Here is a 22,954-nt window from a genome sequence, read left to right as displayed (position 1 = left end):
ATCTCTTACTCCTCCTTTCCCTCCATCTCTGCCTGAAGCTCTGACTTCCTTATCCTCATTTTCATAGAGTAAAAATAGTTAACTTTTAAGAGTTGTACCAGCTAATTATCAAGTTAGTCAAGTTCTAAGGCCTTTAGTTCCACCATCCTGTTTACTTCTAACAACAGCCTTGAGGGCCAGGCCCTGTGACTGTACTCTTGATGGAGCTGAGCTAACTGGGGCACAGAGAAGTTAAGGAACTTGCTCAAGGTCACACCGCCTATAAGAGAGAGGAGCAGGGCCAGCAGCCAGGCCTGTCTAGCCTTCGGCTGGGGCTCTTTGCCTTCATGTGCCCTGCTGCTGCTCCGTAGGAAAATGTTAGGGCTCCAGACAGTGGGGGTGCCTTGCTTCTTCCTCCTGCAGCATTTCTAAAGCATTCTTTGTGGAAGGGAGTTCTGAAGGTACACTTCTGAGATGCACTGGGATATCCAGGCTCCCTGGATGATGTGACCGGGTCACAGGTGCCACACCCTCCCCCTCCCCACAGGCATTGGAGGGGAGGAACCAGCACTGAGGGAGGAGCCACACCTTGTGGTCAGCCCAGGGTCCTCGCTCTCGCCTCTCTACTTGCATTAACCGGTTTCCTGGGGGCTTGAGTAACGGATAAACATAGACCTGACTGCTTGATGGCCTGGGTGCACCTAAGGGAGACTGGACCACATGCTTGGTTTCTCTCTCCTTTTCAAAGTCTTTATCGAATTTCTTACAGCATTGCTTCTGAGAGTGTCATAGGGACTGAAGTAAGTCAGAAAGAGAAAAAAAATATCATACATTAACACATACATGGGGCCTCTCTGGTGGCTTAGAGCCTAGTGGTCTACAGTCTGTGGGGTCACAAAAGAGTGGGACACAATTTAGCAACTCAACAACAGCAACCACAGCAACACACATATATGGAGTCTGGAAAGATGGTGCTGATGAGCCTTTTTGCAAGCAGAAATAGATGCAGACGTGGAGAATGGGCTCATGAACAGAGAGCGGGAAGGAGAGGGCGGGACGAACTGGGAGAGAAGCACTGACATATACACATGAACATGTATGAAACAGACAGCCTGTGGCATGCTGCTGCATAACAGCAGGAGCTCGGCTCAGCTTTCTGTGATGACCTAGAGCAGTGGGACGGGGGTGCGGGAGAGAAGCTTTCGAGGAAGGGGACGCATGTAACATAGAGCTGATTCACGTTGCACAGCAGACACTCACACGACATTGTAAAGCAATTACACTCCAATAAAACAAGCAAAGGAAAGAGACAGTACTTTGGGCCCGCCCTTTTCCAACTGAGCATAATTGAAAGTGATGAGGGAAATTTTATTGTAACTGTTTTTCTTTGTACGGTCAATTTTATTTAAGCACATTTATAGACAATAAAATGTACAGATTTCAAGTGGACAGTTGGATGAGTTTTGAGCAGTGTGCACATTTAAGGAGTCACATCCTTTCTGGAGCTGGACCATTTCTGCCCTACTAGGATGTTCTCACCCACCCTGTCATAAGTCAGCCTCCACGCTCATTCCTGTCTAATCTTCGAGCTGGTGCTCTTTGCTTCCATGTACCCCCTGCTCCATAGGAAGATGTCAGGGCAACCTGGACACGGCCTCTAACACCACAGCTTTCTTTTGTCGGCGATAGGACCTCCTATTAAAAAAAAAAAAACCACATAAATATTTTTGAAATTCTTTTATGTTGTTGCATATAGCCATAGTTTTTAAAAAAATTATTTCTGAATAATAGCTTATCGCTGTGAAACTACATGTTTATCAAACCCTTAGTTGGTGGACATTAGGTTTTTCCAGTTGGGGGCTGTGATGGGAATTGTGCTGTCATGAACATTTGGATTCAAGTCTTTTTGTAAACAAATTTTTAAGATAGTTAATTTTTAAAAATATTTTTAAATAAAATATTAAAGCCCAGTATGTATTTTGTGGGCTTCCCAGGTGGCACTAGCAGTAAAGAACTGGCCAGCCAATGCAGGAGACATAAGAGACATCTTTATTTATTTATTAGCTTTATTTTTTATTTTAAAACTGGTTTTCAAAGACTTAGTGTAACAAAAATAATGTAAAGTGCTTCATTAATAATATTTTATATTGATATGTGTTGAAAGCACTCTTTGGATATACTAGGTTAAATATATTATTAAAATTAATTTCACCTAAAAAAAAAAAAAAGCCAGGAGTGAAATTTCCTGGGTCAAATTGTAACTGTTAGTTTAATTTTAAAGGCTTTTTCCCAAGTGTCGCATTTCCTCCTCCGTCCAGCAGCACGTGAGACCTCTTTTTGCTTCTCATCTTTGTCTGCACTTGGGGTCGTTTCCATTTTAGCCAAGATGCTAGGTATGAGACAACATCTCATTGTGGCTTTAATTTGCATTTCATTGTTGAGTATCTTTTCATGTGCATATCATCTCTTCCTGTATCTTTTTTAGTGAAGTATCCATTCAAAATTTTTGTCCATCGTGTACCTTGGGTTGGCTTTATTATTATTTTTGATTTGTAGGCATTCTTTACTTATTCTGGAATCAAGCCCTTTGTCGCCAGTGTGTACCATGCAGACTTTCTCTGAGCCTTTGGCTCTCCTTTCTGTTCCCTTTAGGGTGTTTTTTTTTTTTTTTTTTTTTTTTTTTTTTTTTTTTTTTTTGTGGGAGGGAGACTTTGAGAGCTGTTCCCACAGCATGCATATTGAGAACTTTAGTGACTGGGATGAATGTCTGGGGTGACTTCCATTTACTGGAATTGGGGCTCAGGTCTGAGTGGATTCAAAGTGACTTTGGTCAGCAGTGGCAGGCTGGTGATTCTTCAGGGAAGGGAAGATAGCCTTTTAGAGAATCACACATATATTTGAGAGACTGGGCAGGAAATAGGCTTCCCAGGTGGTACTAATGGTAAAGAAACCGCCTGCCGATGCAGGTAGATGTAAAAGAAACAGGTTCGATTCCTGAGTTGGAAAGATCCCCTGGAGGAAGGCATGGCAATCCACTCCGGAATTCTCGCCTGGAGAATCCCATAGGTAGAGGAATCCCGTGGCCAGTCCACGGGGTCCCAGTCGGACACAACCGAAGTGACTGAGCATGCACGCACTGGCAGGGAATGGCTCAACTTTTATAAGAAACTTGAGATGCAGCATGTGCTGCTGAAAAATTAACAGTCAAGTCATTCCACCACTAATCTCAATGTAACCTCGCCATTTCCTACAAGTTTAAGGTTTGGAGGACATTTGTTTTCCTAAATCTCTCTCTTTAACGGTCAGCAGTTAGGTACATTGCAAACTTTTCACTAAGTCCTCTCAACAAGGGTTGAGCACAGTCATGGCAGAATGGAGTATTTGCCCCGGCCCCACAAAGTAGTCGGTGGTGGGCTGAAATTGAGTCCACAGATGTTTTGCTCTAGGATCCAGCTCTTTCAACCATGTGCCCTGCCTTCTCATTTCTGTGCCCTAAGTATGCTCTCTGCAGTTCTACAGATCAATTTAAATCCCTCCATCCTATCTTTCAAAGAATTGTCACAATTCCATTCAGTCTTTTTTTTTTTTTTCCCCTTCCATGCTCAGCATTATCAATCCTTTAAACCAAGCCTTGGAAGATTCACTTTCCAGAGTCCTTGTTCTTGTTCAGTTGGCTCTTGTCCAGCTCATTTGTCCACAAAGTGCCCAGAGGTGACTGTAATATGCCAGATGCTCTTTCTGCATATGGCAACATGGGAGTGGCTGCAGGACTATTGAGAGGCTCAGGGAGGAGGTACAGACTACACCATAATCTGAGTTGGAAGCCAAGTCACTGTCAACTTATCCACTGAGAGAGAATCCACTCTTGGCAAATGAAAGGCTAGGGGCAGCAGGCTGGGCAGTAGGTGTGGCAGAGAGCACCTCTGTCCTTCCTACCTCCCAGCTTCTCTTAGTGGATCACACAGACAACATGAAATAAACAACTGCACATAATTGAAATGAATGCAAGTTGTGTATGTTTCTCTTATGTAAGTAAGTAGAGGAATATAATACAGAGAAAAGAGGGAGGTGGTCTCCATAAAACAGTGATCAGAGAAAGTGACACCTGAGTTGCGACCCAAAGCCTGGAGTTATGTAGGGTGGGAATAGAGGAGCTCTACTGGGACCCAGTGGGCTAGAAATGACCCTCAGTCATCAAGAGTAGGTGTCAATGAAGCTGCAAGCTGTACACACTGGGAAGGTCCAGGCTGGGGGTTTCAGTTTGAGTCCTCAGCCCAGAGATGATGCTGAGTATCCCGGGACACTGAAGAGGTTGTCATGGCATTGCCAAAGCAGCAAGTGATATACCTAGCCCAGTGCCAAGTGCTCAGAAAAAGAATGCTGTCCTGGTGCACTCATGTCTCCAGTCCAGGAGAGGGGCTTTTTTCTTCAGCACTCTCCTTGGGCCAGTCCTGCACTTGCATTCCACCCCACCTCTCCATCCACCCATGCCGACCTTCCACAGTTGCACAATCCACCCTTGGTCAAACCTCTTCTGAGGGATGGGAGTTAGAATTTCAGAGAGTTTATTTGTTTTCATCCTCAGAGTAAGAGGCAGCCATTGTCTCATCCTCTCAGTGGTCATTTGTCTGAGCCGGATGCTTGAGGGTGGACAGAGGACCGAGCCACTTTCCCAACCTGCATGTCTCCTTTGCTTCACCAAAGCACCTCACCCCTCACCCACCCCTCTTCCCCACTTCTCTTCAAGTGCATCTTGATGAAAAGCTTTCTTGCTAAGAGCCCAGTGTCAGATTCTCTTGATCTGAAAACTTCTCTCCCTGTCTTTGTACTTAGGAGTTTCTGAGCTTCCATTACACACGGAATCTGCCCACTGATTTCATTAATAAGATGTGAGAGGTTTTCATCAGCAGGTAGAGAGAACTAAACATGAAGTGTGCGAATCAGTCCCATTGTCCCCAACATTATAAGGAGATCAGCACAACAGGTGGGAGTTGAGCTGATGCGCCAAATGATGAAGAGAGGCCACACAGGAACTGTGGGCAGAACCCCGTAGACCCCTCCACACCCAAAACCTAGTCAGGACCTGCAGACGAGGGGTCTCCAGGTAACTTTGTCTCTCCACCCGGATCCTGGCTATTTGGACTTGGAAATGAGTGCTTTAACCTTGAAAGATTAAAATATTTTCATGCAATCAGTAAATTGTTATTAAATGTGAGAGAGGCTAAATTAAATGATAAGAATAACTCGTATTTTGAAATTCTGAACATCTTCTAATTAGACCAGCCTTTAAAAAATATTCCAAGTTAAGGCACATTAGAATGTATTCCACAACATGGAGACAGCCTGACAAAGAAACATTATTCTTAGATTTACAATTAATTACCCTTATGTCTATACCTTGCATTCAATTTGCATATCTTAAAAGTGCTGTAAATTTCACAGGGCTCCCTGTTATTTAAGATCGGACTGCTGAGAAAAAGTTTCTTCAGGGATAACTTTCTCTTGATTATGTAGTTGTGAGGTCGGTAAATCTGGCTCTCCAATGTTATGATTTTTCTTTTGTGTGTGTATGTGTTTTTCATTATTTGGCTCCTTGTTCCTTTCTGGCCTCTCATTTATTATTCCCCAAAGAACCACCAGATAGAGAAGCCGGCTGGAAGACTAAGTGAGTGGTCAGAGTCGGAGATGTTATCTTTCCCCCACTCGCATCGGGACCGGGTGTCTGACATGTTCTATACATCTTTCCAGTGCCAACCTCATTAAACAAATACAACTTGATGTATAGCTCTCAAGAAATGAAATTTCATGCAACAGATTTTTTTTCCTGCCCCGATGGGCATGCTCTGCCCCACCTCACCCCCCATCTCTCCCTTCCTCTCAGAGCCCCTCACCCCCAAAGCAAGCTGGTGCCTTGTGATTTCTTGTTGTGATTTCGTATGGTCACCACTAATTTCATAACCTTTCATTTGACTGAGTTTTTATGCTCACTGTGAATGTTAGATTTTAAAGACACTGCATTGGATTTCCTAAATTATTCATAAGGAGCCATTAGCACTATATAACATATTCTATATTTTGTAGAAGGCCATGAAATATGTTTACCTTGAGCTGACACGCACACCGCACAGGCTTTAATCCACATCTACCTGCTGTCACGTGTCACGATTTCAGAGGTGACCCCGTATAAAAGCACTTTACGAGGGACTGTTCCAGCCTCCGAGGAAAGGGACCGAGAACACTTTTTTTTGCAGAATTGTAAATATCAACTGGAGGCTGTTAACGAATAATTTTAAGAGATCTGAAAGAGAAATAAACATTTCAACCAAAAGCAGCCAGTCCTTGAGTAAGACCATTTCCCCCCCACTTTGTTTTTTTAGAAAAAGTCACAAACACAGTTAGAACTGCTCTCACGGTGGGGGGTGGGGGGTGGAGGGGGAGCAGTTGAGTTGCTGTTTTCCTTGTTCTGTTTTGTTTCCCCATGGATTTGTTGCAATCATTTACCAAACTTAGGATAACAGTCCACTTTGAGTGCAATGTGTCACAGATGAGTACGTGGTGCTGGGCAAGTATAGATTTTGGTCTCAGGAGGGTTTGGCTGGAAAATTGCAGCACAGTATGTCAGAGCCCATCCTGTGCCTTTGGAGAAGGGAGGAGGAAAAAGGCCCCCCTCCCCTTTTAATTTTATTTTAAGCTCAGCCAGGTAATTTCCCGTGGTTTCTCCTCACTTATTAATTGGCAGTTTATTAAAGCAATTTTTAAAAAGTTAATACCATTGTCATTTCTCCATTATAGCTACCAGAGAGCCCAGTGGTAGGGAATGTGAGGGAAGGAAAAAGGAACTGGCCAGGCAGTGGAGGCCCTGGCAAACAGAGCAGGCTCTTAGGGTGGCAAGGATACCCAGCCTTTCTCCCCTCTCTGTGCCCCCTTACCCCACCTCCCCAACCCCCCAGGAGAGTGTGGCAGAGAAACAGGAGCCTTGCCTTGTGTCTCAGAAAGTCTTCCTCTCCCTCCTTCTTTCCCTGCCCTCGTACCCAGGTATCTCCTTCCTCCTTCTGGGAGGTGGGTGAATGGAAGACGTTTTTACAAATGTATTAATTTCTGACAGTGACATTCTTCCTGACAATTCAATATGTAAGTGAGTCCCCATGATTTCAGAAAGCCCATTTATCCTGGCTTTTGATGGGCTGAATGCAAGTGAATGTGAAAGTGGCTCTCTCCTCGTTGATTATAATAAAATATTTCTATTAAAATCATTTTTAAAAGCCTTCAGAAAATGTGAATAATACTTTTGCAAAGAATCTAAAGCTACCCCTCAGATTAGCTGTCCTAGAATACCTTGGCAAAAGTATCCAAGTAGCAAGAGTTTTCCTAGTCTTATGTCCTATATACATCTGTTAAATTACTCTGAGATCTCATTAAATAAAGCTAATGTACTTGTAAAACAGTAGGGAGAGACAGTTTATCATTGTAACTGTTAGAGAGAGCCATTCGGGTAGGGAGGGAGCCAAGAAGGCTAGGTATATGCTGGTCAGTGTAGATGTTTCTAAGTCATAAATCTTGACTCTTTCCCGCCTAGTTATTGTGTATTTCTTTAGGTGAGAGATTGATTGTAGCAGCTGAAGATGAATTTGCCCATAGTCCCTTTCTTCTTCTTCTTCTCCTTCTTTTTTTTTTAATACTCCTGATGCTTCGCCAAGGTGATAATGCTTTTTCTCCCCCCTGCAATCATTTGTTTCAGATTAAAAGCATGAAATGGCACAAGAAACATGGGGAGGTTGGTCTCTGTAGCCGGGCAAACATGAGGGCATGAAGATGTATAATGTCCCAGGTGGGTGGAAGTCCTCGCTGGGCCCCTCAGGATTTATAACAGGCTCACCTGAAGGAGAAACAGGGGCACTTACACCATCAGATACCTGGAAGAGCACTGTCATTTCTTCGCCGAGGAGTTTTCAGGCAGATGGTAAAAGGGGTTTAATTTGAAAACACTGAGACATTGTGTACGCTCCAAACCATGACAATTGCAGTTTTATTGTCTCCACTCAGGGAAATGTGTGTCTGGATCATCTTGTGGCCCGAATGGGGAGAAAAGGTACTTTTCATGAATATATATAGATGCTGAATTTATAAGGATCAATATAGTCGCCAAATGTTGTACAACATGTCAGGATATCATAAAAAGCAGGCAGTTCTACATAAAATACCAGCTTAATCTTGGAGATTTTAAAGCCTCATTAAAATGTGGATAAAGTCCATATATGGAAAGGCAGCCTTCAAAAGGTTGAAGTTGTATATCTGGAGGGCAGGGACTGTAACCGCCACTCCTGAATGTCAGTGGCCTTGTGGGTGGCAGTGGGTGGGGGTCAGAAGCTTCGGCCTGGGGAGTGTCATGGTCCCGGTGGTGGCACTGTGGGACATGGTGGGGGGACCAAGTGCCTGTCCGTGCTTTGGGATTCTCCACCCTCCTCTTTAGGTAGACAGATGTAGTTGGAGACGCCACAAGGGGTAGGTCAAGTCTTGCTGTCTTTGGCAAACTGGCTCTTTTGGGGAATTAATTATTTGTGAAGTTGGGAGACGGCCCCCTCTGTGGCAGAGCGGAGGCCAAGAAGGCTACTTCAAGTCCTGGGTGGTGTGACTGGGAGACTGCGCTATCGTCTGCAGGTAGGGGGAGAATTGACTCCCTCAGGGCCCCTTCTGGAGCCCAGGGGTGAAGTTACTCTCTGGGAGGGAACTCCTCCTGTAAAAAGAGCAAGGCTTCTGCTATCTGATGTCTGGTGTTCAACCCTCACTTAACCCACAGCTTCTGATTGACAGTGCTCCCTTATGTAGGACAGACCCAGCCAGCCCTCCTGTAGCAAAGCTGGAGTCTGTACGCTTGTTGGGAGTCTCAGTGATTTTGGCTCATTGGCTTGTTTTTCTGGGAAAATTCTGAAAGTCAAGTGAATACTTTTCTCCTGCCCTTTCTGTAACACTGGGCCATCCTCACCGCTTGTCAGCTGCACCAGTCGGCCAAGAGTGATCTGTCACTGCCTGTCATCATTCCTTTGCCATTCCCATCAGCCCTGGTCCCCGGGATCAGTAGCGAGTGGAGCCTGGCGTCGGAAGGATCATTAAGCTTGAGCCTCCTGGGTAGCACAGGTAGTCCAGGTGCCTGCTGTTATTTATAATAAAGGCAAGCGCAGCAGAAGCACCGGACGGTGGCCCTGGAGGCCGGCAGAGGAGGCCTGAGCAGTGTCATCTCTGAAGGACAGTTAAAAGTGGACTCTCCCCCTTCACTGTAAGCAAAGAGGATTTATTGAACATCTGTTCTGTACATGGCTGGGAAGATTGATTAATTTAATTGCTCACACTTTGCTTAAGTAACATTTGAATACTTAATGTCAAGTTTGAAGGATATTCCAACGTTTGCCTGCACACCTTCTCCTGACGGTTTCCAAGGGAGCTTTGGAAAGGGGGTGGGAAAACGTGGCTGTCTGGAGCCCCTTCGAAATTCTTCTGTGAGACCCTGCAGGAGTTGCCAGTGGGAAAAGCTGCCTCTTTTCATAAAAGCAACTAGTTACTTTTCACATTTTCCCATTGTGATAAATCATTAATGTAATGAGGTTGGATCTTCTTTACTGAGTGGTGGTAATTTTCCCTCTGGTATCAGCTGTAGAGACAGTTGAGCATATTATATATTTCTGTACCCTTTAACATAATACCATAATCGTATGAAAGTACCAGGTGAGTTAAAGCTGTAATAATTTATTGCAGGTTATAGTCAGGTACTGTATTTAGAAGGAACTCCTGAAAGTTCTACAAGGAACCAGACTTGAAAACGGTTCTTAGCTCATCAACACTTGCCCTTTCAGTTATTGGGAGGTTTCTCCAGGTGTCAGTCTTATCTAGTTTAGCAGAAGAGGTGCTTTGGAAATGGGAGATGTTTCTTTAATGGAACTTTTTTTGGGAGGGCCAGGAAAACTGCATCTCCTGCATTGAAATTGTAACATCTAAACCTCATGTTGAAAAGCAATCTGAACTACAAACACCCAGGCCAGAGCATGGAAGTGAATGCTGTAACTGTATTCCACAAAGACTTTCTCTCCTCCCTGCCAACGTTGTTAAACATCTAAAGTTGGGTTCCATTTGCAAAGAAAAAATAATCATGCCCAGATTGCTGACTGAGTTTTAGAACAATGAATAGCATCTGAATTTAGCTTGAAAGATAACTAGGAAGGATTTATGTATAAAAACAATCCCACTTATTCGTTCCTCCATTCGTTTATCCTTGCTCGCATTCATATATTCATTTATCCACTCAACAGCCATTTGTTGGGCTCTCTACTCCTTCTAAAGCAGAGAGCATTGCTATTTTGTTTGTGATTTCTCTCAGGAGTTGATTATTAAGGGAGGCTCTCTAGTTTACATTTTTAAAATAAACAATGGGTTTTTTTGAGATGAGGTACAGGAGGGTTACGAGAAGGTGGGAGGTGAATATTCAACTCCAACTGGAGAGTGGGACCAGCCTTGTATTTTCTACAGTCAGCAATGCTGGGTATAACATGCCCACAAAAATGCTTACATCTGGGAGGGCTGGGACCAACGAGGCTGCACCTCCTAATTTACTGCCAGAACCAGAGCAAGGAGGAGAATCACAGAGCTGAGAGCTGAGAAGGACTCCACCAACCGACTGAGCTCTGGGTCCTTGGGAGGGTCCTGAACAGGAGCCCGGGTGAGATGTGAGGGACTCTACCGGCAAAGACAATGCTTCGCCAAGGGTGATCTTCGGTCACGTCTGATTGAAGGCCGGTGTGGCGTGGGCTGATTCTTTGAGAGATGCCCGTCTGTCCCCTGCTCTGACCGCACACAATACATCCTCTGCTGGGCCTCAGACTGTCAAGGCCAGAGCCAGGTGCCTGGGCTATGCGTATCCTTCTCCATCAGTCATACTGCAGGGAGCAGACAATTAATTCTGGAGCAAAATTGAAAGTCAGAGGCAGAGTCTGAAAGAACAGAATGACAATAATAAAGTGCCCCAGCCTCGCATTAATCTCCCTCACTTCAGGCCTGTCACAGCCGGCCTGGCTGTGACTAATGCCAAGCTTTGCATACAGTGGTCACAGACACGAGCAGCATGCTCCCTTTACAGCGCCCGCGATGTGCTTTGTTGGGTTTTTGACTCCTGTGGAATCGCTGGAAAAACATCACCGCTGGTCATAGGTAAAGGGGCAGAGATCGTCCACCCCGCACCTGATGATGGATGGTTAGATCTGGGACCCACTGCGGAAGCCACGGCAAAGTGCTTCCTCCATCTCTCCTTCCCTCCCTCCCTCTCCCTTGAATATATATTTCCATCCTTCTCTCTTCTCTACTTTTTTGTCTCATCTCTCACTCCTAAACTTGTGGTTAGGTCACTTCTCACCACCTCATTTGAGTTTTCCCACCTCTCCCTGTTGGTCCTGGGGTTCTGTCTTTGCTTTTCCCAATGAGCCTCTTTCATCCAATGACAAGTGGGGAAGGCAGGTGGGAGGGGTGAGTTCACAGGTGGCTGACTGCAGTTGGTGGAGGGACACGTTCACAGAAGAGTCTGTGATGAGTCCTCGGGATCAGCTCATGCTTGCCTGGGAGCTCTGAAGAAATTTGAGTGGAAAATGGTGGCACTTTGGCCCAGAGGAAGAGCAGGTGCCCGTGTGGCCAAGGGACTGGGGGACTGTAATGATTTTCCAGAGCCCAGCAAGTTTCACGGTCTGACTGGTGAGCTGGGAGAAGACAGCAGCGGGTGTTCAGGAGTAAACACCTGAATAAATCTACCTAGCGAGGGAGGGGGAAACGATTTCTCTAACAGACGGTCATGCCTCCCTGATTCAATTGAGTTTTTCTGAGTAAAAAAGAAGGGAATCGAGGGGGCATGCATCATGACAGATTTAAGCAAGCCGTGTGATGTTTTCCCTCCCAAAATTGCTGAAACCCTAGCATTGGCAAACTTTTGCATTCTTAGACATTTGTTTGGGGAGGGAAAAACAAAAGGCAGGGTTCAACAGTTATTTCTTAGGTGTAGAATGACATGTCCCTGGAGAGTGTCCCGCTGAGTTTATGGGAAGAGCTACAGGAAATCCCCACAAACTGATGTGAGTGGGCTTTGAGGGGTGAAACAGTGTGAGTGAGGGCCAGGGCCCAGTAGAGAGGCTCTTTCTGGAAGTGATCAGCTCGTTCCCTTGATGTAGCTGCAAGAGGAAACAAATCACTGGCCTGGAAGCCAGAGGGAGAGCATAATGTCACCTCGGCAAGGACTCAGGTATGTCCCTCTTCCAAGGGACTGGCCTCTGGATAGGAATTTAGTACCTAAAGAGGTTGCATTTCCTTAGCACAGAGCCTGCTGCAGAATGGCCACTCCATGTAGCCCTAGTGACCACTGTGGTCATGCCCGGGGCAGTGCAGGCCCCTACATGTACAGAGAGGCCCCACAGTTGGCCCCAAGTGGGCAGCTCAGAATGGCCAGAGCACCAGTGCAAAGGCAGGACTTGTCCCTTTCACATGGCCTTTTGTGTCTCATTCTCTGCTTTCTGATGTCCCTTGATACCCTGTCAGTCAGAAGCGATCTTACACTGGGGGGGCAGACTTTGGGGCTTCTCTGCCATAGCTGTTTTTTGTATCTCTTCAGACATCTGCTCTGTGCCCCTCTCCTGGTTTCCATCCAACCTAGCCGCCCCCCTACCGTCATCCCCACCGCATGCTGGGGTAAGAGAGCCCCGGTTGCCCTGGGTCTATGCTGTGGCTGCAAAGATACACTGCAGTCTGTTTGCATCACTCTTCTCGTCCCTTGCCATCACCTGCCTCTGTTCCATTAAGCCTTTCCCACCCCATTCCTGCCTCTCTGCAGCCACCAACAGCCCTGTGTGCCCCTGGGAGTAGGCTGAAGGCAGTGTGCCGCAGTAAATTCTCCTCCCGATACTCTGCACCTCTCCTTCCATCCAAGTGCCTGGCTTGGAGACATTCTAGAAATGCTGGGTGAGCGAAGTGAACATGATGATTTTGGTGAGACTTCTCAGAACCTTTGATTTGCCAACATACACTGACTGCCCAGAATGGAACTTTTTATGCGGTTTTCCCCAAACTTCTCTGAGCGTCCAAGCCCTGCTGGCTCGTGCATCATTCACATGACTAGGAGCACAGAAGAACCTATCCTCCCAGCTGAAGGCATTTCTTTGCTCTAGACATGCCTGTGCTCTAAGAGAGAATGCCACAAGGGGACCCCCCACCAAAAAAAAAAGTTCCAATCCAAGAGCAGAGTGGTGAGTAGGCTTTTAGACCAGAAACTAGAAGATATGAGTCTGGGTCTGGTTTCGTGGGTGGACCACTCGCCCTCTCTGGAACTGTGTCCTTGTCTTGAGATAATGGGGTTGGACCCATCAGTCCTTCTAAGTGCTGGGCAGCTCACAGGATTTGTGATTTCATGTACTTATCAATCTGCTGTCACCCTCCGCCCTTGCCTTCCACCCATTCACTCACCCCAGGGATGGAGCCAACTTTTCAGAATGACTGAATTTGGCAGATGAGGGTTCGTGGGCTGATAAGAGGTAGAATGTTCCCTCGCTGGAGTCAAGCGTCCACTCAGGCCAGCATGAGATCACACCTCTTAGACTCACCGATCCATTAACATTGCATAAGACTTTGATGGGCTCCGGGGAATTGTCAACATTGATTTTATTGTCATCTTTTTGCACAAGCAGTAAATAGGCTAACATTTTAGGTACCAAGTAATTATTCCCGAAAAGCAAGACATCACAATAAAGTTTATAGTTGGCGGCTCGACGTTTTGACAGCAGTTGTGTGGAAGTCCCAGCCATGTCTCTGAGCTTCAGAAAAGGTTAAAGGCCGGTGTGCTGTGCAGGAAGGAGGGAGGTACAAAGGTAGCGCTGAGTGGGGTGTGCGCTGGGGGCAGAGATCCCTGGCCGGCTACCATGCAGCCTGACATGGGAGGGGTTGTATGTGGAGGTAACTTCATGTCCACCCTTGAGCTTGTTCCCTCTGTGAATGCTACTAGACTTCTAAGGACAGTCTATGGCATAAACACACCTGTCGTTGCTCCCACCTTCCACCAGGAGGCAGAATGCTCAGGCAGGAAGTGGAGCCACCTCACCCAGAAAGTGGGGTTGTTGGGGTTGGGGAGGGTGTCAGTAGCTTCCAAGAGCCAGCAGGGAATTGAAAGTCCCGTACCTCTGGCTTCTAGGGCATGCTCTTTTTGGGCATCTGAATTCAACCACATCCTAGGAGATCATTTGTTGTTCAGTCACTAAGTCGTGTCAAATGCTTTGTGACCCCATGGACTACAGCAAGCCAGGTTTTGCCTTCCTTCACTATCTCCTGGAATTTGCTCAGATTCATGTCCATTGAGTTGGTGATGTTATCTAACTGTCTCATCTGCCACCCTCTTCTCCTTTTGCCTCCATTCTTTCCCAGCAGCAGGGTCTTTTCTAATGAGGCAGCTCTCCATATCAGGTGGCCAAAGTATTGGAGCCTCAGCTTCAGTATCAGTCCTTCCAGTGGATGTTCAGGGTTGATTTCCTTTAGGATTGACTGGTTGGATCTTTGTGCAGTCCAAGAGACTCAAGAATCTTCTCCAGCACCACAATTCAAAAGCATCAATTCTTCAGCACTCAGCCTTCATTATGATCCAAATCTCACATCCATACATGGCTACTGCAAGAGAGATCATTTAAGCTTTGATTAAAGGACACGATGATTTTGCCTTCTTGAATGCTATCCTTGCCAGTATGGCCACGTTTTGGAGGATTGTTGGTCCTGTGCTATGCCAACCAGGAGGCATTTATGGGCTTCCCAGGTGGCCCTAGTGGCAAAGAATCTGCCTGCAATGCAGGACACATGGATACGATCCCTGGGTTGGGAAGATCCCCTGGAGGAGGGCATGGCAACCTGCTCCAGTATTCTTGCCTGGAGAATCCCATGGACAGAGGAGCCTGGAGGGCTACAGTCCACAGGGTCGCAAAGAGCTAGACACAACTGAAATAACTTAGCAAACACACATGCACATATATTAACCTCACAGATGGAGAGAGGGGGTGCCTGCGTCCTAGGCAAGACCACTGTTTCTTGCCTCTGAACACCTCTTGATCTGATCACCCTCCTTGATGACCTTGATGAGTCCAAGTTTCCTGCCTGTTCTTCTGAATCCTGAAATCCTGATAGCACTGGCTGTCCTAGTACGATTGTATGTCATGAGGGATGTTGAGAGCTTACTTGAGAGAACTTCAGTACAATCTCTAAGACAATTCTTTGGCCTGGATGTCCTTCTCCCTCCCAGAGATGGGTATTTGGGGACTGTTTATTTTTCCTGGGCTCATTTTAGTTTTCTTCCAGTGCCCTTGTGTTATTTGCAAATCTATGCAGTGTTTGGCTTCCTTGGAGTCCAAATGTAGACAAATGTGCATCCATACCATAGCTCGTCGCATCCTTTCTATTTGATTCTCAGCATGGGGCAAAGACTCATCTGATGTCTTAATAAGTGAAAGAGTCATTCCAAGAGGACACGTGAAGAAAGCTCCTGCTTCCTGTGTCTGAATCAGCTCACCATCTTCCTTCTCTTTGCCCAATTCCTTCAAGGAGCTCAGTGCAGAGACAGTAAATTTATTTTCCAGGAAGAATGGAAAAGAACTTTTTCTGCAAGCATCCTGAGATTCTGCTTTTTGGAAGAGGCTTCGTATAAATGGCATCTGGAAGCCTAAGAACTCTGGGTTCACTCACGACCCTGGAAAAGTCCAATCATACACTCATCCTGGGTTCTTTGTTCCTGCTCCTTTGTCTGCCTGGATACATCCTCTCATCTCTGCCCCTTCTTCATGTTTCCACGCAGGCATCTTTTCCTCCAGGAAGCCTTCTCTGACATGAGCTGATGTACCTTCGCCACTCTGTCCTCACCAGGAACTCACCTCATCACCTGGTATAGCTATGTTCCTTATGTCTCTCATTATTTTGCTCTGCTGTAGCTTGGGTTCCCTTGGTCCCATCCCAGCACCGGTCACAGGTCATGGCACCAGATTTGCTAAACGACGGTCAGCCTTACACATCTAACCACTTTGCTATTGTTTTTCAGTCACTAAGTTGTGTCTGACTCTTTGTAACCCCATGGACTGCAGTACTCCAGGCCTCCATGTCCTTCACTATCTCCAAGAGTCTGCTCAAATTCATGCCCATTGATGCTATATAACAATCTCATCCTCTAACACCCTCTTCTCCTTTTGCCTTTAATCTTTCCCAGCATCAGGGTTTTTTTTTCCAATGAGTTAGCTCTTCACATCCAGTGGCCAAAGTATTGGAGTTTCAGCTTCAGCATCAGTCCTTCCAGTGAATATTCAGGGTTGATTTCCTTTAGGATTGACTAGTTTGATCTCCTTGCTGTCCAGGGGACTCTCGAGAGTCTTCTCCAACAGCACAGTTCAAAGGCATCAATTCTTCAGCACTCAGTCTTCTTTATGGTCCAACTCTCACGTATGTGTATGACTACTGGAAAAACCATAGCTTTTACCTTTGTTGGCAAAGTGATGTGCCTGCTTTTTAATATGATGTTCAGGTTCATCACAGCTTTCCTTCCAAGGAGCAAGCTTTTTTAAATTTCATGGCTGTAGTCACCATCCACAGTGATTTTGGAGCCCAAGAAAATAAAATCTGTTTCCAGGAAGAATGGAAACACTACTTCCACTTTTTCCCCTTATATTTGCCATGAAGTGATGAGATCAGATGTCATGATCTTAGCTTTTTGAATGTTGAGTTTTAAGCCAGCTTTTTTCACTCTCCTCTTTCACTCTCATCAAGAGGCTTTTTAGTTTGTCTTCACTTTCTGCCATTAGAATGGTATCATCTGCAAATTTGAGACTGTTGATATTTCTCCCAGCAATCTTGATTTCAGCTTGTGATTGATCCAGCCTGACATTTCGCATGATGCATTCTGCATATGAGTTAAGTAAGCAGTATGACAAAATACAGCCTTGACATCTTCCTTTCCCAATTTTGAATTGGTCAGTTATTTCATGTAAGGTTCCAACTGTTGCTTCTTGATCTGCATACAGGTTTCTCAGGAGATAGGTAAGGTGGTCTGAGATTCCCATCTCTTTAAGAATTTCCACAGTTTGCTGTGATCCACAGTCAAAGGCTTTAACATTGTCAATGAAGCAGAAGTAGATGTTTTTCTGGAATTCTCTTGCTTTCTCTATGATCCAGTGAATGCTGACAATTTGATCTCTGGTTCTTCTGCCTTTCCTAAACCCAGATTACACATCTGAAAGTTCTCAGTTCACATACTGCTAAAGCCTAGCTTGAAGGATTTTGAGCATAACCTTACTAGCATGGGAAATGAACACAATTGTTTGGTAGTTTGAACATTCTTTGGCATTGTCCTTCTTTGGGATTGGAACCAAAACTGACCTTTTCCAGTCCTGTGGCCACTGCTGAGTTACCTAACCACTTACTCTTTTTTTTTTTTTTTTATTGGAAGATAATTGCTTTACTATATATATATGGTATATACACTTATATACATATATACACTTGTATACATATATGTATATGTATACATATATATACACTTATATATATATATACACACACACACACACACACTCTCTTATATACATATACATATGTTTACCCTCTCCCTCTTGAACCACCCTCTCACACACCTAATCCCATTTCTCTAGGTCATCACAGATTGCTGGGATGGGCTCCCTGTATTATACAGTAGCTTCCCACTAGCTATTGAATTTGAGTCAGTTGGTGAACCTAGGGCCTGTTATACAGACTGAAGTAAGTTAGAAAGAGAAAAATGAGTATCATTTATTAATGTATATATATGGAATCTAGAAAAATGGTACTAATGAAACTATTTGTAGGGTAGGAATAGAGACACAGACATAGAGAATGGACTTGACACACAGGGCAAGGAGAGGGTGGGACAAATTGAGAAAGTAGCATTGACATATATGTGTGTGTTAGTTGCTAAGTTGTGTCCGACTCTTTGTGACCCCATGGACTGTAGCCCGCCAGGCTCCTCTGTTCATTGGATTCTCCAGGCAAAAATACTGGCGTGGTTTGCTGTTCCCTTCTTTAGGAGATCTTCCCAACCCAGGGATTGAACCCAGGTCTCCCACATTGCAGACAGATTCTTTACCCACTGAGCCACCAGCAAGCCCATTGCCATGTATAGCTACTAACCAATTACTCTTGACTGCATTTGTGGGGATTGTGGGTGCAGAGAGAGAACTGTTTTGTCCATTATCTAGGGATCTTTGTGATTTCTCTAGCTCCTTCTTTGAGGATCCTCTGACAACCTTTTATCTCCACTACCTGGAAATTCCAAGGAGAAGCTACAAAAGTAGAAGCTTTGACTGTTTATTGTAAGAATAATAACTAATTACAATAGTAACTCATTATTATTATTTAAAATGTTAGCCTAGAGGCTTTTTTCCCCCAGCTTTATTGAGATACAGTTCACTTATTATATTGGGTAAGTTTAAGGTGTAAAATGGGTTAATTTGACACATTTATACATTGAAAAATGATTTCCACTACAGCATGAGCTAACGCCTTCATCACATCACATAGTTATCATTTCTTTTTTGGAATAAGAATATTTAAGATATACTTTGTTATTAATAATAACTTTCAAGTATATAATACGGTATTCTCAGTTATAATCATCATCATGCTGTGCATCCCATCCACAGAACTTGTTAATCTTGTAACTGGAGGTTTGTACACTTTCGCCTACATCTCCTCATTCCCCCACCTACCCAGCCCTTGGTAACCACCATTCTCCTATCTGTTTCTATGCATTTAGCTTTTTTTGGATCCCATAACTAAGTGAGATCATACAGGACTTGTCTTTCCCTGTCTGGCTTATTTCACATAGTATAATGCCCTCAAGGTTCATCCAAGTTGTCGGAAAGGACAGGATTTCCATCTTTCTCATGGCTTGGTAATATTCCACTCTGTGTGTGTGTGTGTGTGTGTGTGCACGCACAATAGAATATACATTTCATATTTTCTTTATTCATTCATCTGTCGATGGATGCTTAGGCTGTTTTCCCCTCTTATTTATTATGAAAAAATGCTGCAGCACACATGGCAGTCCAGGTATCTCTTTGAGATCCTGTTTTCATCTCCTTTGAATATATTCCCAGAAGTGGGCTTGCTGGATGCATGGTGGTTCCATTTTTAATTTTTTGAGAAACCTCCACACTGTTTAGTGTGTAGTTTATTTCAAAGCAAGGCAGTTCTTCAGAGATGCTACAGGGAGCTGGAGGGACACACCAGGATATCCTAGGGTCATTGAGCCACTTGTGAGGTTAAGTGTTTCAACCTGTGGAGCATTTTTAGTGAATCCCATACCAGGCTGAGGAGGTCCCAACTACCGTGCCTGTGCTCAACGGTGGAGTTGCAGCTTCCCTGTGCTTGGGGTTCTGCTCTCTTCCACCCTGAAAACAAGGGTGAGGGGATCTCCCATCTCACTGTCACTTTTGACTCTACTTGGAGTCCATAGTAATTGTCCCTCCTGCCAGTGAGATTGTCCCAGTTCTCCATTCTAGTTGGACCACCAGAGCTGGCTTTTGAGACCATGAAGAGCTAGTGACAGTCAGGTCTGGGTCCTCAGCATGTACACAGGGCATGCTGCAAATCAAAATATCCAACATCTGAAGAGATATTTTGTCTCTGCAAGGCCAAAGTATCAAGTGAAAGGCAATTATTAGATGTGGTTTCCTTTTTATTTCCTTTTAAATTCAATTTCATTTGGTAGTTTTTAGCATCATTATTATTCCTACTACCTATTTTTGCTATTAAAAGTTTCAGCTAGGTTATGAAATGTCACTGCCCTGCCACTTGTTCCACATATGATGTTTATACGCTTGGCTTCAGTTTCATCAGTTGTAAATATGGAACATGTTAACCTTGACTTCATTGGGTAGCTGCTAGCATTAAATGGGCTGATGCTGCAAATACTGGGGTGAGGCTGCCAGCCTTAGCAGGACTGATGGGAGGCATGGGCTTGAGAGAACTCAGGCTTTTCTTTGCGCAACTTGATATAAGGGTCCTATTTCTGGCGCTCAATTACTGGGCTTCTGGTCTTTTTATGTGTCTCAAATTTCTCAAAGAGTCTGGAAGAAAGGCCTGGACCAGCATTCTGTTTGAGCATGAGCACCATCCTAACCATCATCCCAGGCCATGGGAAATCAAAGCCAGGACATTCAAAATGAAACACCCCATGGTTATTCTTCCTCTGAAAAAAAAAAGAAGAAGAAGAAAAAAAATTACATCGCTCTCCTTTTGTGCCACTGCAAACATTGCGACGTTTTTGGCGGGAAGGGGAAGTTATTTTGTGTATGTGTGAACTAGAATTTTGATAGACAGGATAAGTTGCAATCCAATTCTAAACTATAGATTTTCAAGCAGATTGATGCAACAAATTGTTAGCAAATAGCAGTTTGCAATTTGATGCTAATTAGACATAAGGCAAATATGTGCCATGACAAATTAGCAGCGAACCATACTGCAGAGGATTAGCAAGAGCTGGCACAGCTCGCGCCCGGCTTCGCACACCTCCCTGTCGCCGTCATCGGCGTCACCGTCGGGGTCTGAGCCAGCCTCGCCTCTCTCTGAGCAGGAAGCTGGGGAGGGGACCAGGAGCATCCCAGGCCAACGCTGGCAGTGATGTTCTGCCTCTTCCTTTCCCACCCGTCCCTACCTGCTGGTCAGCGTGTTCTTTCCTGAGAGCTGCAGAAGCTTCTGGGACACTCACGTGATATAAGTATATTTAGGTTATAAATATAAAAATAATCCTGGAAACATTAGAAAATACATGCCAGCAAAAAAAGAAAAGCAAAACAAAGAAAAGAAAAAAAGAGAAAGAGAAAATAAAATAAATAAATCTAAAGATAACCGCTATTACCATGATTAGGAATTTAGTATTCATCCATTAAAATAGTTGCTTCCATGAATAAAATTATATATAATGTGAAATGCATTATATGTGTAATTATTATTTAATACAAAAAAGGGCTCATATATATGTTGTTGGCAACCTTTTTTCCTCACCTAATTTTATATTATGTATGTTTTCTCAAGTCCATGAACACAGATTCACATTAAAAAAAAAAAGTTACGCAGTGTTTTCTTTTATTAATTCACCCAGCAGTTTAGTCATCCAATCTTTTCCCTTTTGCTGTTGGACACCTGGGTTGCTTGTAACTTTTAGCTACTAAACTCTGTAGCGTTACCAGGCTTAAAAATTTGTTTCTGCATTTATGTGTAATAATTCCTGAGGATGAACTCCCAGGAGGGGTGATGGAGTCACAGGAGAAAGTATGAAAACTTTTTCCCTTCAGAGTAGCCATTTCCTAAACTCCAACACTGGTTATTATTTCAATCTTTGCTAAATTAGGCATACTCCCCAAAGTTACCCTGTTGACATTTGCTTGCTTTTGTCTCAGGTCCTTATACTCCTTGCAAATAATCACTGGAAATTGAATTCATGCTCAAAATTGCTTTGCTAAATTTCTCTGTACTATAGATTTCCATGGAGTTTTAAAACCACGGATTCTGTGGAGACGATGCTAATAGTGTGACTATCAGGCTTGAAGGAAGTGTTTAGTGTTTCTCAAACTTGTGCCATCGGCAGTGCCTTCTAAGTGTGTAGAATCCACGTTCACCTTCTTGCTTTCAAGTTTCTGGTTCACTGGGCCTTTGGAGGAGGAGTATGGATGCTTCCCAGTTAATCCTCAGAGCATCTTTGGTAAACACAGCTGAAAGGTGAACAACAAGTGTAGCACGGTCCCTCCCTCCAACATAGTCAGTCATTGGAGGCGAGGGAGGTGAGGGACCCAGATCCCAGAGCCAGGAGGCATGAGGGAGACTTTCCAGGCTGGCTTTACTGTGGGAAAAAAGAAAGGAGCTTCACTTCTGAGTTCTGGGCATCATGACGTGCAATCTAGAGACGTGGGCTCAGAGCCCCAGATCTGGACCCTATTATTTTTGTGACTTAGAAATACCCCTTACCTTTTCAGAGACTTTGTGTCCTTGTCTGCAGAATGGGACAAGAGAGACATGAACAGTGCACTACCACCATAAAAATGAGTAGTTCTGTGTGTAGTTTGCATTCAAATGAGCATGGTACCATGTGTGGACACGTCTGATGAAAATGCTAAGAAGTTGTGAAGTGATCTAAAATTCCATCAGGTACCGCGAGGATTTGTATGGAGGTTGAAGATCTCATTATTCTCAGTAATAAGTTTGGAAGTTGTGTTATTTTGATTCATATATTTATATGTCTAAATCTGTGTTTCTTCACAGATATATTTAAGGTCTATATATGGGTAAGCATAATCCCATGTGAGAATGAGCAGTCATCTCTTTAGAGGTATTACAATTTCTTTAATTTTAAAACTTTTATTAAGGTATAGTCAGTATATCACAAACCCACTCTTGCAAAGTATATGATTCATTAACTTTAAATCTCATGTCCAACTTAAAGCCATTAAGTTTAACTGTTCAGTGATTATTCTCATCAGAATGAGCTACCTTATTGTAAAACTATTTGTAAATCTCCTTGACTGTTACAATACTAAATTTAAAAATCATTATAATGATTTGAATAAATAATTAGAAAAATAATCATGTTATGAATATTTTTATAACCTGAGGATATGGGAGTGATATATCTACATGTATATATGTGATATATATATATAATATATGTAGATGTATCTGTATCATATCATCATATATAATATTGTCATATATCATATATATTTATATCATGTTTGTATTGAAAAATTCTTTTGACTCTAACTAACCTTGTCAGAGTTGGACTGTGGAGAAGGTTGAGCACCGAAGAACTGATGCTTTTGAACTGTGGTGTTGGAGAAGACTCTTGAGAGTCCCTTGGACTGCAAGGGGATCCAACCAGTCCATTCTGAAGGAGATCAGCCCTGGG

At 44.1% G+C, this 22,954-nt stretch overlaps 2 long non-coding RNA genes across 2 annotated transcripts in view; one reads left to right on the top strand and one right to left on the bottom strand.

Annotated features, from left to right (window-relative positions):
* Positions 1-1,248: 1,248 nt before the first annotated feature.
* Positions 1,249-9,086, bottom strand: LOC123330350. The gene is made up of 3 exons (XR_006546206.1): positions 8,963-9,086; positions 6,082-6,277; positions 1,249-1,674 (listed from the first exon to the last, which is right to left on the bottom strand). It is a non-coding gene; the product is annotated as an uncharacterized LOC123330350 (long non-coding RNA).
* A 23-nt stretch (positions 9,087-9,109) lies between these two features.
* LOC123330349 overlaps positions 9,110-22,954 on the top strand; it is a 53,217-nt gene continuing 39,372 nt past the window's right edge. The window contains exon 1 of the long non-coding RNA XR_006546205.1: positions 9,110-9,253. This is a non-coding gene — a long non-coding RNA (uncharacterized LOC123330349). The remainder of the gene's footprint in view (positions 9,254-22,954) is intronic.

The sequence above is a fragment of the Bubalus bubalis genome, chromosome 18 (genome assembly GCF_019923935.1).
Source record: "Bubalus bubalis isolate 160015118507 breed Murrah chromosome 18, NDDB_SH_1, whole genome shotgun sequence".
Taxonomy (NCBI): Eukaryota; Metazoa; Chordata; class Mammalia; order Artiodactyla; family Bovidae; genus Bubalus; species Bubalus bubalis.
This window is presented reverse-complemented; position numbering and strand designations above follow the sequence as displayed.